Source organism: Enhydra lutris, unplaced genomic scaffold (genome assembly GCF_002288905.1).
Source record: "Enhydra lutris kenyoni isolate GAN:26980312 unplaced genomic scaffold, ASM228890v2 scaffoldscaffold66, whole genome shotgun sequence".
Lineage (NCBI taxonomy): Eukaryota > Metazoa > Chordata > Mammalia > Carnivora > Mustelidae > Enhydra > Enhydra lutris.
This window is the reverse complement of record NW_019154150.1, coordinates 9,597,590-9,615,322: the sequence shown is the minus strand read 5'-3', so window position 1 is coordinate 9,615,322 and position 17,733 is coordinate 9,597,590. Positions and strand designations below refer to the sequence as shown.

Here is a 17,733-nt window from a genome sequence, read left to right as displayed (position 1 = left end):
ACCTACTAACCTATGACACGGGAACTGTTCTGAGGATTATGAACAGGATTCCAAGGACCCGGTGAATAGCCGGCAATCAGAAACAGGGGCTCAGCGAATGGTACGTGCCATTACTGTTTGCATGAATGTGACTTTGCTGTGCATTGCTGGAGGGGAAGTGCAAACAGGCCACTAGTCAGGCGCCATGAGACTCACAGACACAGGACACATGGCCTGTGGGCCATTAGCTTCACGTGGACTGTGGGGGTAGGGGAGGGGTCTGAGAGCTTAGGCAAGCTGACCAACTGCTGTTAAGGGTCTCATCTGTAAGGTGGCATTGAAACAAGGTCTGTTTGGGATGGTCGTTGTGAGGATTAGATAAAACAAGGCATGGGGAATGGCAAATCTTGGAAGGTGGGTACATGCCATCTTCTTCCTGCCGGCCCTCTCTCCCCTCTTCTTACCCACTCTTTCCCCCGTTCCTTTCCTTTGTCTTCTTTTCCTGTGTTCCCACTATTATTTTTGCTGTCACTGTTGTTTTTAATTGAACCCAGATCTGTACCATTCGCTCATCAGTTTATTCATTAAGACAAACTATACGAAATGTTTACTTTGGCTTTGTGGGGAATAACATTTGAAAACAGATGTAAGAGCTTCCCCTACAACCCATTACTGCTTTAAGAAAGTGGGTGTGGCAAAAGCAAAAGCCAACAAACCAGCCAGCCAACTGGGACTTAGTGCCAGAACTGGGGATGAATTTTAGGGGAGGCCTGGAGCAGCCACACGCCTCCAGACCAGCCGGTTCCCTTTCCCTAGCCTGGGCATCCGCAGTTCCCTCATCTGTAAAATGAGGACAAATGAAAGGCTATGCGTGCCTGGCCTTGTACAGCCAGTCCTAGGGAAAAGTCCGTGCCCCTCCCTCGCCCCCACCTAGCTCTGCTGCAGGCCACTGTGTGGTCGCGCAGGGTCTGCACTTAGGAGGGTTTCGTACTCTCCTGTTGCTGTCTTTAAATTCTTCATAATGTCTGAACAAGAAGCTCCTGCTTTCATTTTGCACTAGACCCCACAAGTTATGTGGCTGGCTTTGCTCGCTGTGATACAATGCACGGAAGAATCCGTCCTGCTACCCTCCCGGCGGACAGAGGGAGCAGGTGCTCAGGTGCCTAGAGGCAGCAGGTCTGGAGTCCTGCACCTGGCTGTGGCTGCCCCTCGCCCAGCTCCCTTTCCATCCACGTCCCTGAAGCACTCCCTGCAGGCTGCCTTGGGTTCCCTGTAGCAGCTCGGACTCTAGCTCCGGTCTCACACACTTGTTCTTTTCTGTCCGGGTTCTTAAGGTACCACTCTCTTTCAGATTCTGAAGTGACGCCCCTTACTACCTTTTTGTTTATGACTTTAAAAGGATTTTTTTGAGCATAAAAGAAAACACACACACACACACACACACACATACACCCTCTATGAATATGCTGGGAAAGGCAGGCTCATGCTGTGCGTGGACTTGGATGTGAAATCCCTGCCAAGGAAACTCATAGCTGGGAGGTTCCCCTGCCTCCTTCACGAACCTTCAGTTGGCCATCTGTTCCTCTATTTCCAGAAGGGAGGGAGACTGTTTTTCACATGCTAATATGACTCCAAAATGGAGGGATAGAAACCTTAGAGGCTTGATTCCCTGATTGTTTCAAAACGAACGCACAAGTTTGGAGGTTTCAGGTTAAATTCCGTCCTATGCAGCTGACCCCCCTCTGCCTTCTTTATCCAAGTCCACAGCTGGGGAGGGAGGCAGGGAGTGTGGGAGGTCGGGAGAGGCTGGGTCAACCCAGCATGGTCCTGGGGCTTCCCTCCTGCCAGCGGAATGAATTCTGGCTCTCTGTGGGTTGATAGAGGCTATGGCTGGAGACCTTGCATACAGGCAGCCCATCTTGAGTCAAGAGAACATCTCTGTATAATTATAGCCAGGGTGATGTCTGTAGAGCACAGTACACATGCATGCGGAGAGCTAGTTACATCAGTGGAACTAGTTCTCAGAGCATCTCTGTGCTCGCAGTGTCAGCATCCCCTGAACTGCGTTTGAACTGCAAAATCTTCAACCTTATCCCAGACCCAACAGACCAGAAATTCTGGGCATAGGATCTAGTATTCTGTTTTTTCATAGCCCCCTTCCTCAGGTCACTCTGGTGCACATGATGTTTGTAACTCACTGCTCTCTGGCATTCTTTGGAGGTATTTATAAGGCTTCCTAACCCAATGTGAATGCCTAAGTGGCCTGTTCTGTGGCTTTGGGCTGTAGTGACTGTTGTGGAAGTGAGAGAAGAATTCAACCACTCTGGGCCTCAGTCTCCCCAACCCTAAAATCATCAGATTTTTCTGTGATGATCTTAGATGTTCTTTCCACGTTATATTTTCTATGCTCTGGGGTTCAAAGTCACCCAGTAACACTCTCAAATAGTTATATAACACATGGGCCAATGGTCATTTGACAGCAGATGAACAGCTATTACAATAGATAAATATTACAATAGATAAATATCTATTTATACACTTCTATTTCTGTATCTATTTACCTCTCTATTGTCTATCTGAATCTGGAACATGGTAGCCCAGGTATGGAGTCAGATGACCCGAATTTGACACCAGCAACTTATTATCCATCAAATTGGGAAATCGCCTACCTTGCAGGGAGAAGATGATGAATAGACGGTGTCTGGTTCTGGGTCTGGAGCTTGAGAGCTTCCAAAGGGCAGTCACGGTTACTGTGTTGCCTTACACCTATAGATCTGAGCATTATCTCCCACCCCTCTTAAAGCACAACAAGCCCCTCCTTTCCCTTTATCCCTCTCCCCAAACAGTCCTGCCCAAAGAACTTGAGCATGAGTGCTCCTATGTTATGTGGGGCTGTGTGAGGCATCGAACTGACAGCAGCTGCTCAAACCCACTAAACCTAGAGACACCATCCAGGCGGTTTGTCCAGGCTCTGATTCTGGGTAGGACTTCGGTTCATCCATGACTTCAAAGTCAGTTGGAAGAACTTGTCTACAAACCTGCCAGTGTGTGAATCAATTTCATGAAAATCTTTCCAAGAGTCTTAAACTGGTTACCCCGTATTGGCCAGTTTCTCAGGAGGTCTTTATCCCAAGGCTAAAGGATGCCCATATTAGAGGATAAGACCACCAATGTGGTCTCGGAGAAGCAAGGCACCTGGGCTCCTGTCCTCTAGCCATTTCTGCACTTCAAATTGGCCAACCGGAATCTCAACAAGTGGCATCCCTCACCTTAAAATGCTGTTTCTTCCTGGGGCACGGCATGCAAGACTCCATCAGGGCACATCCCTGCCGACATCCCTGGCTTACTCTCCTGCTACAGGATGCGTATTGCATTAGGGAGTGAGCAACCAGTTCCCATAGCCAACATCTCTCATAGGCTTCCATTGGGTGTCTATCAGACTTCTTTCAAACACAGTACTCTTTTTTTGAGCAAAAATGTTAGCAAAATTCCTAATTATGTGAAGCATGAAAGAGGGAAATGACTGCCCTGGCTGAAATAGCACAGGTAGAGAGCCGAGCTGGCAGGTGCCATTGGTACCACCACCCAGGTCCTTTCTGCTGGGGCCACTGCACCCATCTCACAGCTGCTTTGGTTTGCAGAGGGCTCTTTCTTCTGAGAATTGGCCTCAGCTAATGGGAACTGTCTCCCCTGGGAGACTATGCAAGCACCCACACCCACCCCCCACCTCCACCTTGGGCCAAAGACTGACTGATACTGAGTAAAACAGTCCTGTCCTATTGCCATAAAGGCAGGGACAACTCTCATGCTTGAGAGCCCCACTGTGGATCAGGGAAGACTTCACTTTAGACTACATTCTTCTTCAGCTCTGTCTCCTGCCCTTTCCTGTTTCCTCTCTCCTTGTATGTTTTTCCTGAGAGTGTGCCTCAATAAATTACATGCTTCTGGGGGGCTCCATCAGTTGAGCAATCGTCTCTTGATTTCAGCTCAGGTTGTGATCTCAGGGGCATGACATGGAGCCCTGTACTGGGCTTTGCCTTGGGTGTGGAGCCTGCTTAAGATTCTCTCTCTCCCTTCCCCTCTGTGTTACCCCCCCCTAAAAAAGAAATAAAAACAATAAATTACATGCTTCTGAACCTCATGGTTCTTTTGGAGACCCCAAATTATGGTAAAGGTTAAGGGAAAAATGAAAAAGATAGAAACTTGATAACTTCAGCAGCTACAGCAACTTTATGAGCTGGAAGCAGGCTTCCTCTGAGCTGGTCCAAGATGGTGAGTCTCACCATTGGGAAGAGAAAGCCATGTCTTCTAATGGACCTCCATCATCTCACAGCTGCTGCCCAGAGCCTGGGAGCCAGATGCATGGGCTTTAAGACTCTAAAGAGATTTAGGCTCCCTGTGCTGCTGTCCAAATGGGTTGTCACCAAACTTACAGGTGAAGGTCCAATTAAGAATAAAGAATTGTCCTGGGGCACCTGGGTGGCTCAGTGGGTTAAAGCCTCTGCCTTCAGCTCAGGTCATGATCCCAGGGTCCTGGGATCGAGCCCCGCGTCGGGCTCTCTGCTCAGTGGGGAGCCTGCTTCCTCCTCTCTCTCTGTCTGCCTCTCTGCCTACTTGTGATCTGTCTGTCAAATAAATAAATAAAAATCTTTAAAAAAAAAAAAAGAATAATGAATTGTCCTGCCAAGAAGCTGGAAGTCCTGGCATTTTGTTCTTGGTTTCTGACTTACAAGTTTAAAATGTCTGCCGTCTTTGACCCTATGATTTATTAAATTAGTTTTTTTTTTTTAATTTTCTTCTTTCTGCCGAAGTCATCCTATCGGCTGTCTATCAAAAGAACTTTGCCAAAGTAATTCTAACCACACGAATAAGTCAGTCACATATGAAATAGTGTGCACTGCTTTCTCAGACAAGTTCATAAAACCCATGAAATTCTAGAACCAGACTGAAGTTATTTCTTCTGGAAAAAAATCATTCACAGCAAGAATCTGCACAGTCAATGGTTTGAGGGGCTCCAGTGGCTTGAGTCATGATCTGACATGAAACCTCCTGATTTTATATTGTGTTCCTCCTTATATCATTAGAAGAACCATAGCTGCATGTTTAAATTTTGTAAGCTGGATGTTTTTTCCTTTTGCTCTTTTGCTTTTGCCTCATGTAACTTATTCATGGAATATTTACCTTGATCATGTCACTTATAGGCTATATAGCTGAGTAGAAGGGATACATTCCAATATAGAAGTTAGAAAAAATCCATTCCAAAGAAATTGACAATAATGAAACCTTATATTTAGGAATTTATCTTTCCAAATGTTTTAACTGGAATATCAGGTCCACCAAGGACAATCACTGAGAAATTGACCAACATACAAAGTATCCAGTAAAAATGTGTTGATGAAACAAATGGATACCAGTTTGCCCTTTGAACAAGGATTCAGAAAGAGCAAACATATTAGAAATTCGGCAACTGACTTAGAGAAAGTGTAGCCAAGAACCGGGATATGTAAGCAAAGCCTGATGAACTTCCAGACCAATCACTAAGTAAAAAGCAAAAACAAAACAAAACAAAAAACCCTAAAAATTAAAAACCCTTTATTTACTTCCCTGGTAGTCCACTAGGTTCAGTTTCCATTCTCAGGAAAATGTGATTCCAACTAGTTTGATGATTTAGCTTCTAATACAAAAGCGAATTAGGAGAAGCACGTTAAAAGCCTCAAAGTAGTCTGCAGAGAGAAATGGTCTTGTTGAAGGAAGAGTTAGAAAAATGTTAGAATTAGACACAAGATCCAGGAGAGCACAGCAGTGTGGAGTTGTTGGTATAAGGAAAAAAACCCTCTGCTATCTGCATAAAGTTCAATAGCAGCTGTTTAAAATGGTAATCCTGAGTAATTAGGCAAAGTAAATTGCAAAAACAATATAATTGCTTTGAAATTTACAAAGCATTTGCAGCTCTGTTCTATGTGAATGAAATTCCATGTGTCATATTCTCCTTTTGAAAGCAGAGAAATGTGAACCAGATTACGGAAAGATTTGCAAGCAAAATTCTCAACTGGGAAATGCTTGGCACATCAGAGGACGGGTTCTCTCTTATAAGGAAGGCTTGACTCTCCAGGATGACTCTTTTCCTGAGCGTCTGTGTCTGGTAAGATTTCCTGGTGCTGCTTTGAGAAGGAAGGAACACATTTCTCCCAAAATATGGAGCCCTAAGAAAATGTTTCTGGAACAAAAAGTAGTAACTAACTTTGCATAACAGTAGTAATGTTATCAGAAAATCATCCCTAGCCCTTTTCAATAGGAAATAGAATTTAAAAGGTTGGATGTGTATCATGTGATTTTTTTAGTGTTCTTTTTCCAAGAAACTTCATCTCAAATTTTGTTCAATGAGCAGAGATACAATTTATAATTGGCTTCTGTACATATATCTATGTCACCTGTACCCCACTTGACGAAATTTTGGTTTCATATCTTCTAAAAAGATGATGTGGTTAAAGAAACCAGTCTAAAAATCTTGTTAAGCTTATTCAACTTCAGGGTGGAGATGTCCACTGAGCTTTTAGACTAAGATTAATGGGGAAGGGTAGAAATAGGCTTCTGCTGAAACTATAATCAGGGAGATTTTTCTATTCCAGAGATAACAATGATTATTTACCAGAAAGACTCCCTGACTGAAGGAAATTTCTCGAATCCAAGGTCTATCTCCTTGCCCCTCACCTGGCTTTTAGTTTTATAGCGAGATGGCCCATGCTTATGGAAGTCAAAAATCAAAGTATTTTCTTGTTGGATGACTCTGGCCCTTGTGGTATTCTTTTTTTTTTTTTTTTTAATGTTATGTTAGTCACCATTTAGTACATCATTAGTTTTTGATGTAGTGTTTCATGATTCATTATTTCTGGATAATACCTAGTGCTCATTACAACATGTAATTTCCTCAATACCCATCAGCGGGCTCACCCAACCCCTTCTCCTCCCTTCTGAAACCCTCAGATTGTTTCCTGGAGTCCATAGTCTCTCATGGTTCCTCTCCCCCTCTAATTTCCCCCCCTTCAGTTTTCCCTCCCTTCCCCTGTAGCCTCCATGCTGTTCCTTATATTCTGCATACGAATGAAACCATATGATAATTGTCTTTTTATGTTTGACTTGTTTCACTCAGCATAATCTCCTCCAGTTCCATCCATGTCGATGCAAATGGTGGGTATTCATCCTTTCTGATGGCTGAGTCATATTCCATTGTATATTGTGGTGATCGTCTTGTCACATGATGAGATATGAATGTAGATCACGGTGACTAACAACCAACTTCACAACTAATGGTTGTCTGATATCCTCCATGGCCCAGGCACCAGAGGGCAGCTTCAGTGAAGCAGTGAGGTTCACAATCTTGATTCTCAATGACTCTGGACCTCATTCCATCCTGCGTCTGATTTTCTTCACTGTTAGCATCAGCTCTATGCTCTCTTGCCTGCTAATCCCACACTTTGGGATGGTCCCCATCTCCATGTTTCTGGCTCTGATTGTGGAACTGCTACTCAATTATTCTGGCTCTTTGCTCCGACTGTGGAGTCTCTGGCTGGGTAAGGGTCCTCCTGGGTGAACCCAGCCTCCAACCCCATGCAAGCTCTGTGAAGACAGCTCTCTCTGGAGCAACCAGGCACTTTCCCTTGTCTTTGAAAGTCCTCCCATTCTTGCTCTTTCCTCTTCTTTCCTATTTCTCCTCTGCATTTTCTCAGGCCTAGATGGCCCATCTCCCTGGTTTAGGTTCTCTCCATGCCAATCCATCTTTCACTTTACTGAAGCAACATTAATGGTGCCTCTCGTCTTCACTCTTCAAATCTTATTCCCTCTGCCCTGCTTCTAAGATGTTAATCTGACCCCATCAACATCCCTGTATTCAGAATCAGTCAAGCCAATCATATTGCCTCCATCTTTGAAAGGTCATCCACAAGATGAAATTCATGCCCCATATTTTTGAAGTTTACTGTGACTACTACCCAGTCATGTTTGCACAGGGCTTCGTGGATCATAAAATGTTGTGCTCTTCCCTTCTCACTTTTTAGGAAGCACCACTGGTTCTTCTTTCTCCCTCATACCTTGTATTGTATTCATAGCAAATCTCATGGATTCTACTCTCAAAATATATCCTGAAACTCATTGCTCCTTAACTATTTCACTAATACCTGATCTAACACACCATTCTACCTAATCTGGACCACCACAGCTTTCTAACTGGCTTCCTTACTTCCATTCTTGATATGCTGTAGTCCTACTATAGGGAGTAGCCACAGAAATCTTGGTAAAATGTAAACCATGTACTGTCCAGATCCATTTCCTCCTGGGCTTTCTCAAGTGGTGGCCTCTCAACCTTAGAGCAAAATTCAGATTCCTTAGCACAGCCATGGAAAGTCCATAGGGTTTAGCAGGTGCTGTCTAAGAATGTTCTACAATGAGAATAATGGTCTATGGTGTTTAATGTAGTAACCACTAGCCACAGATGATTATAAGTACTTGAAATGTGGCTAGTATGACCAAGAAACTAAACTTTAAATTTTAATAAATATAAACTTAAGTAGACACACATGGTTTAATGGCTATCATATTGGACGGCACAGTTCTAGTGCTTGGACTCTTCAGAGGTGAGTCTCACTTTTTGGACTCAACACTCAACAAGCACTGAAGATTTCTTGTTGCTCCTCAACAATGCAAACTTATTCCCACCTTGGGGCTTTGCCCAGATCTTCCCCCTACTCCCTTCTTATTTTCGATCTTGAAATGACAGCTCATACCCTCACTCCATTCCAGTCTCTGACTCAAGTCACTTTTTCATAGAATCCTTCCTTGATCACAGAAGTAAAATAGCTCCTCATGCTCCCTGCTTCCACACTGTTCTCTTCTAAGTGGCCTTATCACTGCCTGAAATATACACATGTTTTCACCTTGTTTATTATCTGTCTTCTCTACTTTCTCCAGAAGTGTGGGTATGGAGTAGATGGGAAACTGCCTTCAGGCAGAGCTGGGGTTTCTCTAGGTGATTCTGAACAAAGGCACAGAAGGGCAAGGGAGTTCGGGGTGTTTGCAAGGGAGGAAATACAGTTATGACAAAAAGGAATCTGAGAACCTAATGTGGGTGGGGGGACAAGGAAAGGTGATAAGCTCCCCAGTTAATGGATTTTATACTCGGGTGTAGTTGAAATATTCTTGGAGTAGAGGTGTCAGAAAGAATTAGATGGAAAGATGCCAGGTGGTGGTCCCAGAATGGGAAGCTTGCAAGGGAGATTCTGGAGATGATACAACCACTACTCAGACAAACTCCTGGGAAGGATCATGGAAGTGGGTGGCGATGTGCAAGAAAATGGAAGACAAGACCTTAGGAGGAGAAAAGCTTAAGGGCTACAGAAGCCAGGGTATTTAGCAGAATCATCTGCAGTATATGAATGTCACCAACAATCAGAGCAGGAATGATGTTGGAATGAGCGAGAGAGGGTATGGCTCTATCATGGTGGGGTACAGAGAGACCCACTGGTGTTGGCAGCTGACTGGGGATGCTGGCAGTGGAAGAAGGAGCCTGAGCACATGGATTTTAAAACTGTGAGTTTCAGAGGAGGAGAGACAGAGTCTGAAAGCAGTACTGAGGGTGCCCCCTCAACTATCAGGCCCAGGGAAGGAGACAAGAGCCACTGCCTGAGATTTTGGTGAAGAGTGAGCTGCAGAGGGTAGAACTGGGAATGCTGACCCTGGGGAGGGTGGCAGACAGGTTGGATTAGCAGATGTGCAGACCTGTGTGGAGTGTGCACTGTGAGAGGACAGGGTTCCGCCTCTTGTCCTTCTTTTGGTGACCAACATTACTGGGGAAGGGGGCTGCTGGGATTCTTTTCCAAGTTCTCCATGTTGCTCTGTTCTGATAAAACTGAGAGTGTTGGAGATGGAGGGGAGGCCCTTCCAGGGGCCCATGGATTTCTAGTACCTCTTTTTACTACTTTCCCTCATGTTGGTTTTGAGGGCAAAATGGTGGCATTCCTGGGAGCCCAGAGTGTTCTGGATCCCTCTTCTTGCCCCCTTCTCTTGTGTCTGACCTCAGTCGTCTATGCTGTGGTCACAGCTGCTGTCAGACCTGAGGAAAACATGCAGACTGGAACATCAGCTATGGGGCTGTTACCAAAAGGCAGCATGGACAACTTGCATTTCCAGATCAGTGAAGCACCCTCTGGGGGCTGACAGACATTTTGTCCCTTGTCCACCTGCTGCCAAGCCACCTCTCTGCTCTGGCCCTCTGGGGGTCATCAAGGATAACTTCTGGTTTTCTGGCTCAGTTGACTTGAGGGATTATGCTCACCAATGGATGAGAACACATGAAGACCTGGGCGGGCACTTGAGTCGAGCGAGCATGATGGGTTTGGTTGAGAATAGGCTAAATTTAAAAGGCATGGACGGCCTCAAGTCAGGCGGTCCAAAAAGCAGCTGGATAGATCAGTCTAGAGCTCAGATTTGTGTTGGATTCAGATTCGGAAGTTATCGGCTAGCGGGTGAAATTAAAATAGGTAACACGTCCCAGTAGAGATGTAGAGAGATTATGGAGAGTGAGAAGAGCTGAGGGCTGACACTAGGATGCTAGAGAAGACCAACATTTGAGTGACCACTGGAGGGGAAAGTGATAGCCCAAAGGACCAGAGAGGAATTGTTCCAGCAGTAGGAGGGGAATCAATGGAGTGAGAGATTTAAGGGGGGGAGCACTGGTGTTTAACTCTTCTGATTCCCAGATCTAAGGGACTAATGTTATACAAATACAGAGAACTACAAAACGGGGTGTGCACACATGGGAACCCCACTAGAGAAAGTGAGAATGGGAAGAGACTGAAGGAAGGTCTGGAGCTGTTTTATAATAACCCATCCAGGGATGTTAGTAAGATTTAAAGGAAATGAATAATTTTATGGAAAAATACAAATTAACAAATCTGAATCATGCCAATTCGTTAAAAAAAGAATAGAATAATAAAATCGAAGAAATGTTCTCAAAATTTATTTTAAAATAGGTGTTAGATATTATCAGAGGTTTTTTTTTTTTCTCTTTTTTGAAAGAGGGGATCTGGGTTCTACAAATTGCTCCATGGAAAAAACAAAAACAAAACAAATGAAAGCTTCTATAGAAATCTTCCCAAATTGTTTTTTAAAACTTGGCATATCCTTAAAAATAAAATCTGACCAAGAACACAAAGTAACTATTACAGAATAATCTCCTTTATGTATAAAGATGTAAAAAATAATAAAGTATTGGCAATCAAATCCTAGCAGTTTATTAAAAGAAAATCCTCATAGCCAAGTAGGACCTTTTCCAGGAATGTAAGAAGGGTTTAATATTAGGCTATCTATAAATATAATCCATCACATAAAGAGGCCAAAGGACAAAAAATAAATAAAAAAGAAAAGAAAAGAAATCACACGATTACCTTGATACTTGCCAAAGTAATTTGAAACCATTCCACATCCATTCCTGATGGAAATTCTTAGTAAGCTAAGAACATTACCCATCTTAACACAAGAAAGACTGTCTCAGTTTAATTGTGAACATGAGTGATGAGGGAGGTCTGGAATTTGTAGAGAAGGAGGTCTTAAGGACCTCCTTTGCAAAGCACCACCTTATGCTTCTCAGGCTGAGTGTGTAAATTTGCAGTGGCTTCCACAATGGGTTGATAAACAAGAGAGCTAAGGCCACTCCTTAGCACCCAACACTGTACAATGCACACTTACAGAGGGCGTACACTTATGGCAAAACAGTGTTGGCATTTAAAGTAAGCCAGGCATTAGCTCAATACCTCCACTAATATTTACCGTATTTTGGGAGTGCAGTAAGCCCCTGTTCCAAATGTACCCTAATCTCCCACCTCCCAAAATGAGAATTATATTTAGAGAGGTGAAATTATTATTGCAGATATTATGATAATCCGGTAATGATAGCTCACATTTACTTATTATGTGCCAGGCACTGTGTTAAGCACTTAGCATCCACTAATTAATGTAATCCTAATGACAATGTTGCAGAAGGCATTATTATGCTCACTTTACAGAAAGAACAGTGAAGCTCAGGAAAACCAAGGATAGGGAAGCGTATTAAGTGGCATCCCAGAGTGGTACTGTGGATGTGAACACAGCTATTTTTGACTCCAGAGCCCATGCTTTGAGCTGCTAAGCAAGACTGTATTTCTTTATTGATGAATAAGAAATGGAATGTGGAAGATCTTAGGTTATAAAATTAATATAAAACAAATGTCCTGTATATCAGCTCTCAGCAATCAGAAAATATAAAAGAGATGGTTTGTAAGTGCAACCCAGAGTATAAAACACCCAGACAAGAGCTAACATAGAATCGGGCAGAAAGGATTTGAGGAAAACTCTCAAGTGTTTATGAGTGTCATAAAAGGCATGTTAATACCTAACGATATACATACTATGTTTCTGGATAAGAAACCCCATTACTAGTAAAGATTTCACTGAGATGATCTTAAAAGTTTCATGCAGTGAGTTCTAAAATATCATTTTTATAACTTGGTAGAAAAACAGAAATGTGTGCAGCTAAATAAATAAAACTCCCAAGAAGGTACTTGTATTACCAATTATCTATTAAAAAGCTACAATGATTAAAAGGTTATAGTAATCATGCCAAAGTACTGTAGAGTAATACATGCAAAATTGTTAGAATATAACAGATGACTCTAAAGGAGAACCTAGTACATATTAGCATTTATTACATAATAAGTGTAACATTTCAAGTCAGTGAAAAAACAATGAATTATTCAATAAATGGTTTTAGAAATACTCAGTAATCATTGGGGAAAAAAAAATTAGAGTTCTCCCATACCACATAACACCAAAAAAGCCAGATGGATTAAGGTGATAAAAGTAACAAGTATTTATTAAAGATCTAGAGAAACAAACAGGTTATTATTTATCTGCTTCCAGGGTGGCAAAGACCATTCTAAATATAAATGGAAAAAAGAAGCCATAGCTAAATAAATCTGAGACACCTAACAACATGACAAAAGAAATCTTCTGTACTGAAAATGTCATAAAATCAAAAAAGCAAGTTTCACTGTGGGAAAAGGTTAGCAACATATATGAAAGATCATGGTTTTAATATTTATAAAGAAGTTTTTAAAAAATCTATAGGAAATGGATGAATGTTTTATTAAAATAGACAAGGACAGATAATACGATCAGATAATATGCATAAGAAAAAAGACAAATATTTTTAAAACATAAAAATAATCCTTGTGTAAATAAGTGTAATTAAAACAATAAGAAAAATTCCATATATCTTTGTCCTTCAAATGTTCTGATTTAAAAGACTATGAAACTACAACTTAACCAAAAAAACCCAAGCAATCTGGTTAAAAAATGAGCAAAGGCCTTGAATGGACATCTCTCCTAAGAAGATATACCAATGGCCAATAAGCACATGAAATGATGCTCAACTGATCATTCGGGAAATACAAAATAAAAACTACGATAAGATACCACTGAACACCCATTAGAATAAAAACAAAACAAAAACAAAAACAAAACAAAACAAAAAAACAGAAAATACGAAGTGTTGGAGAGGATGTAGAGAAATTAGAACCCTTGTGTATTGCTGATGTGATCTAAATTGGTGCAGCCGTGGGGAAAGCAATATGATGATTCCTCAAAAAATTAAAAAAGAATTGCCACATAATATAGCAATCATATTTCATGCCATACACCTGAGAGAAATAAAAGCAGGGACCTGAACCGACATTTGCATACCTAAGTTCATAACAGCACTATTCATAATAGCCAAAAGATGGAAGCAACCCAAATGTCCCTTGATGGTAAGTGAATTAGTGTAACTGGGAAAGAAGTTCAGAGAGTGAGAAAATAAAAAATAATAAATTATGAATGATATCAAATATTATCCTATTGAAAATACAGCAAAATTTCTTAGCTCCAAAAAATGTGATATATCCATATAATGGAATATTATTTAGCCTTTCAAAAGGAAGGGAATTCTGACACATACCAAGACATGAATGAACCTTGAAGATTTACATTAAGGGAAATAAGCCAATCACAAAGGGACGAATATTATGGAATTCTTCTTAGATGAGGTAGCTAGAGAAGTCAAATTCAGAGAATCAGAAAGTAGAATGGTGATGTCAGGGGCTGGAGGCAAAAGGAGATGGGGAATAACTCTTTAATGGGGACAGAGTTTCAGTTTGGGAAGATGCAAAATTTCTGGAGATGGATGGTGGTGATAGTTGCATAACAATGAGAATGTATTTAATGTCACAGAAATGTACACTTAAAAATGGTAAAAATGGTAAATAATAAATTATGTATATTTTACCACAAATTAAAAAAAAAAAACTAGGGTGGTTGGATTTTGATGCCTAAATAAAACAGAGACTTGAAAAAGAAAGAAAGAATGAACTAGAAACAAATTTCTCACCAACTCAGGTTCATGATAAAGAAATCTTAACATAGTCATAAAGCAGAATATATACATACATATATACATATTTCCTGAGAATTCATAATTACAGATCTGCCTTCACATAGATTTAAGGCTCAAATTTATATAACACAATTTGGTCTGGGAACCTCCAAACCAAAAAAGTAATATAAAATTAGGTTCTCAGCTAGTGATGCCCTGGGATACCTACAGAAGCAAACATTCTTTCTTTCTTTGAGTGTGTGTGTGTGTGTGTGTGTTTTTAAGATTTTTATTTATTTATTTGTCAGAGAGAGAGAGAAAGAGATAGAGAAAGAGAAAGCGTGCACACAAGCAGGGGCAGAAGCAGGTAGAGGGAGAGGAAGAAGCAGACTCCCTGCTAAGCAGGGAGCCTGATGCAGGACTCCACCCCAGGACGTTGGGATCATGACCTGAGCCGAAGGCAGACACTTAACTGACTGAGCCACCCAGGCATCCCAGAAGCAAACACTCTTGAGTGGTATATGTTATTAGAAGAGCAAAGGCAGCAGTGCAATCCTGAATCTTGACCCCTACCTCACACCATACCAAAACAGTGATTCTAAATGGGTTATAAATCTATGTGTGAAAGGCAAAACAACATTTCTAGGAAATAATATAGAAGAATACCTTCATATCTTTGGGGTAAGCAAAGATTTCATAAATAAAACATAGAAAAGCTTAACAACCATAACATAACACAGCATAACAACCATTAGTGGGAGTATGAATTGGTACAGCTACTTTGGAAAGCTGACAGTATCTATACATATGCCCTACAACCTAGCAATGTTGTTCCTAGGTATACACCCAAAAGATGTGCCACAAAGGATATACATAAAAATTATCACAGCAGTACCACTTATAGCCGCCAAACCCAAGAAACAATCCAAATGTCCACCATCAGAAGAGTAGATCAATAGTGAACTATTCATATAGTGGAATGCTATACAGCAATGAAAAAGGAAAACTAGTGCTACTTGCAATGGCATAGATGACTTTCATAACATACTAAGTGAAAGAAGCCAGGCATAAAAGAATATACAGTATATGCTCCATTTACATAAAGTTCAAATAACTGAGATTAATTTATGTTGTTAGAAGTCAGGATATTATTTTATCTTTGGGAAGGCAGAAATAGAAATGGGTCTGAGGGAGATTCTGGGGTGCTGGTAACATCCTATTTCTTGATTTTGCATTGACTGCAGACAGATAAAAAGTTTATATTCTGTAAAATTCATTAAGCTGGAATCTTGAAATGTGTGCCTTTTTTGGTATGATGTCATATTTCAGTCAAACTTTACTAAGAAGTAAAAAGCTACAATATTATATTTCTTCAGGGCACTGTGTCAATGAGAATAAAGGACCTTAGAAGTATTTATATCTGGACCCAGCAATTCTACTTCCCATGAAACTAGTTAGAAATATAATAAAAGTTTTATGTAGCAAGACATAAATTTTAATATTTTAAAATATGTGAACGGTAAGAAAGAATCTAAATATGCAGTCAGAAGGGACTTCTGGGATAGATCTGGTGTAACAACAAAGTAGAATATTATACCATTTTGAATATTCATGTTATTGATTATCTAAGAGTATAAGGAAACTGCATAACATCAAGTGGAAGAAAAAGTACAACACGCATTTATGTATATACGCTGTTCCAATTTTGTTTCAAGGGTGCGTGTGCATGCATAAAGGAAATGTAAATGAAAGAAATACAGCAAGAAACATAACCATCCTTAACTCCAGGTTGTTGTGTGATAAAGAAATTCTTCTTTATATTTTTCTGTCTTCCAGTTTTCTACAGTGAATACTTGTTATTTTTATGATTATGACAATAACTCAGTAAGGACATAGCTACTGTTGTAAAACCAGCTGCATCTGAGAAATGCTTAAGATTATTTGGTAACATGGAAGTCAACAGCTGGTCACTATTGCCAGAGCTATTCCTTTGGACTGAATGGTAAAGGAAGGGGAAGAAGAGAGACTAATTACAAATGATTCCTTCACGTATTGTGGTTAGAAAGACGAGGATCTTGACAGTCTACCATTCTTATTCAATTCTTATTCTCTATTTAATTTCTTCGACAGTCTACAATTCTTAGAGTCTAAATCAGTGTTTCGCAAACTTGGCTGCACAATAGAATCATGAAGGAATCTCTACGACAATACTGATCCCTGGAACCCTCATTCAGAGATTTCCACTTCGTAGTCTAAATGATGGACTGGACTCCCCAAGGGATCTGAATGCGAAGCCAAGGTCCCATTTTCTTTCATCTTCCCTGAATAGCAGTTAAGTCCCTTATCAATAATATCTTCACATATACGTATGAGATGCACTGGGCACAAAGGAGGCACTCGATAAACAGCTGCTGATTGGTGAACACACACCTTTCTGGAAGATGCAGCGCACATCCTTAGGGTTAAGAGATACCTTCACCCTAGCTCGGATGGTAGTCCAGATTCAGAGAGAACAATGGAAGGAGGGGACTCCTTGGTCCATGGCTCCTATGGGCTATGGGGTGGCTTATATCCCCCTTCCAAAATTGAAGCTATAGGTTGGTAAATCAATGGCTTATCTTCGTCGGGAGTGCAAAACAGCTAAGGCGAAAACCCTCAGCACTCAACAGCATAAGTAAAGTCCAAAAGGAGGCAAATTCAGTTATACTATTGGAACATCAGTTTTGGTTACTGAAATGATTCCAGTGATGACATGTGGGGTTGATTAGGGATAGAAGCCATCTAATGTGAAGCAGGAAGGGAAAGTAAATAACGTTATGTGCTCATGTATGCTTACGACATACTAGGTTATAGGCTTTACAGAAAAACCCATGTCAACTGGGTATTAGCATCCCCATTCTAGAGATTAGGAATCTGAGACTCAGCGAGGCTAGACAACTGGCCCAGAGTCACAGGGCAACTAATAAGAAAAGATCTCAATTCTTCTCTGTTTGGCCTGGAAACCTATAATCTCTTCACAGCCTCTTGGGTCATGTAAGTGATGTCAAAGGGTATCCACACAAAACCTTCCTATTAGACCTTAGCTAGAGTTCTATGCTGTCAGTAAGTCAGTAGGAGAAGGGATATTCATTGAAATAAGGGATGCTGAAACATGACATTTTTCTTAGTATTCAACAGTCTCTATACTTAAAAAACAAATGAGATTGTGGTCTTTCTGGAACAGTTAGTGGAAAGATAGAGGGGTGAGGTTCATCAGTGGTTTTCACATTCTTTCACTTCAACTAATTTTATGAAAAAGAAAACCACATAAACCACAT

The 17,733-nt window shown here is 41.1% G+C and overlaps 1 protein-coding gene across 2 annotated transcripts in view; it reads right to left on the bottom strand.

Moving 5' to 3' along the window:
* The window catches only part of LOC111159143 (SH3 and cysteine rich domain), a 151,816-nt gene that overhangs the window by 130,014 nt on the left and 4,069 nt on the right, over positions 1-17,733 (bottom strand). The gene's annotated exons all lie outside the window — the stretch shown is intronic.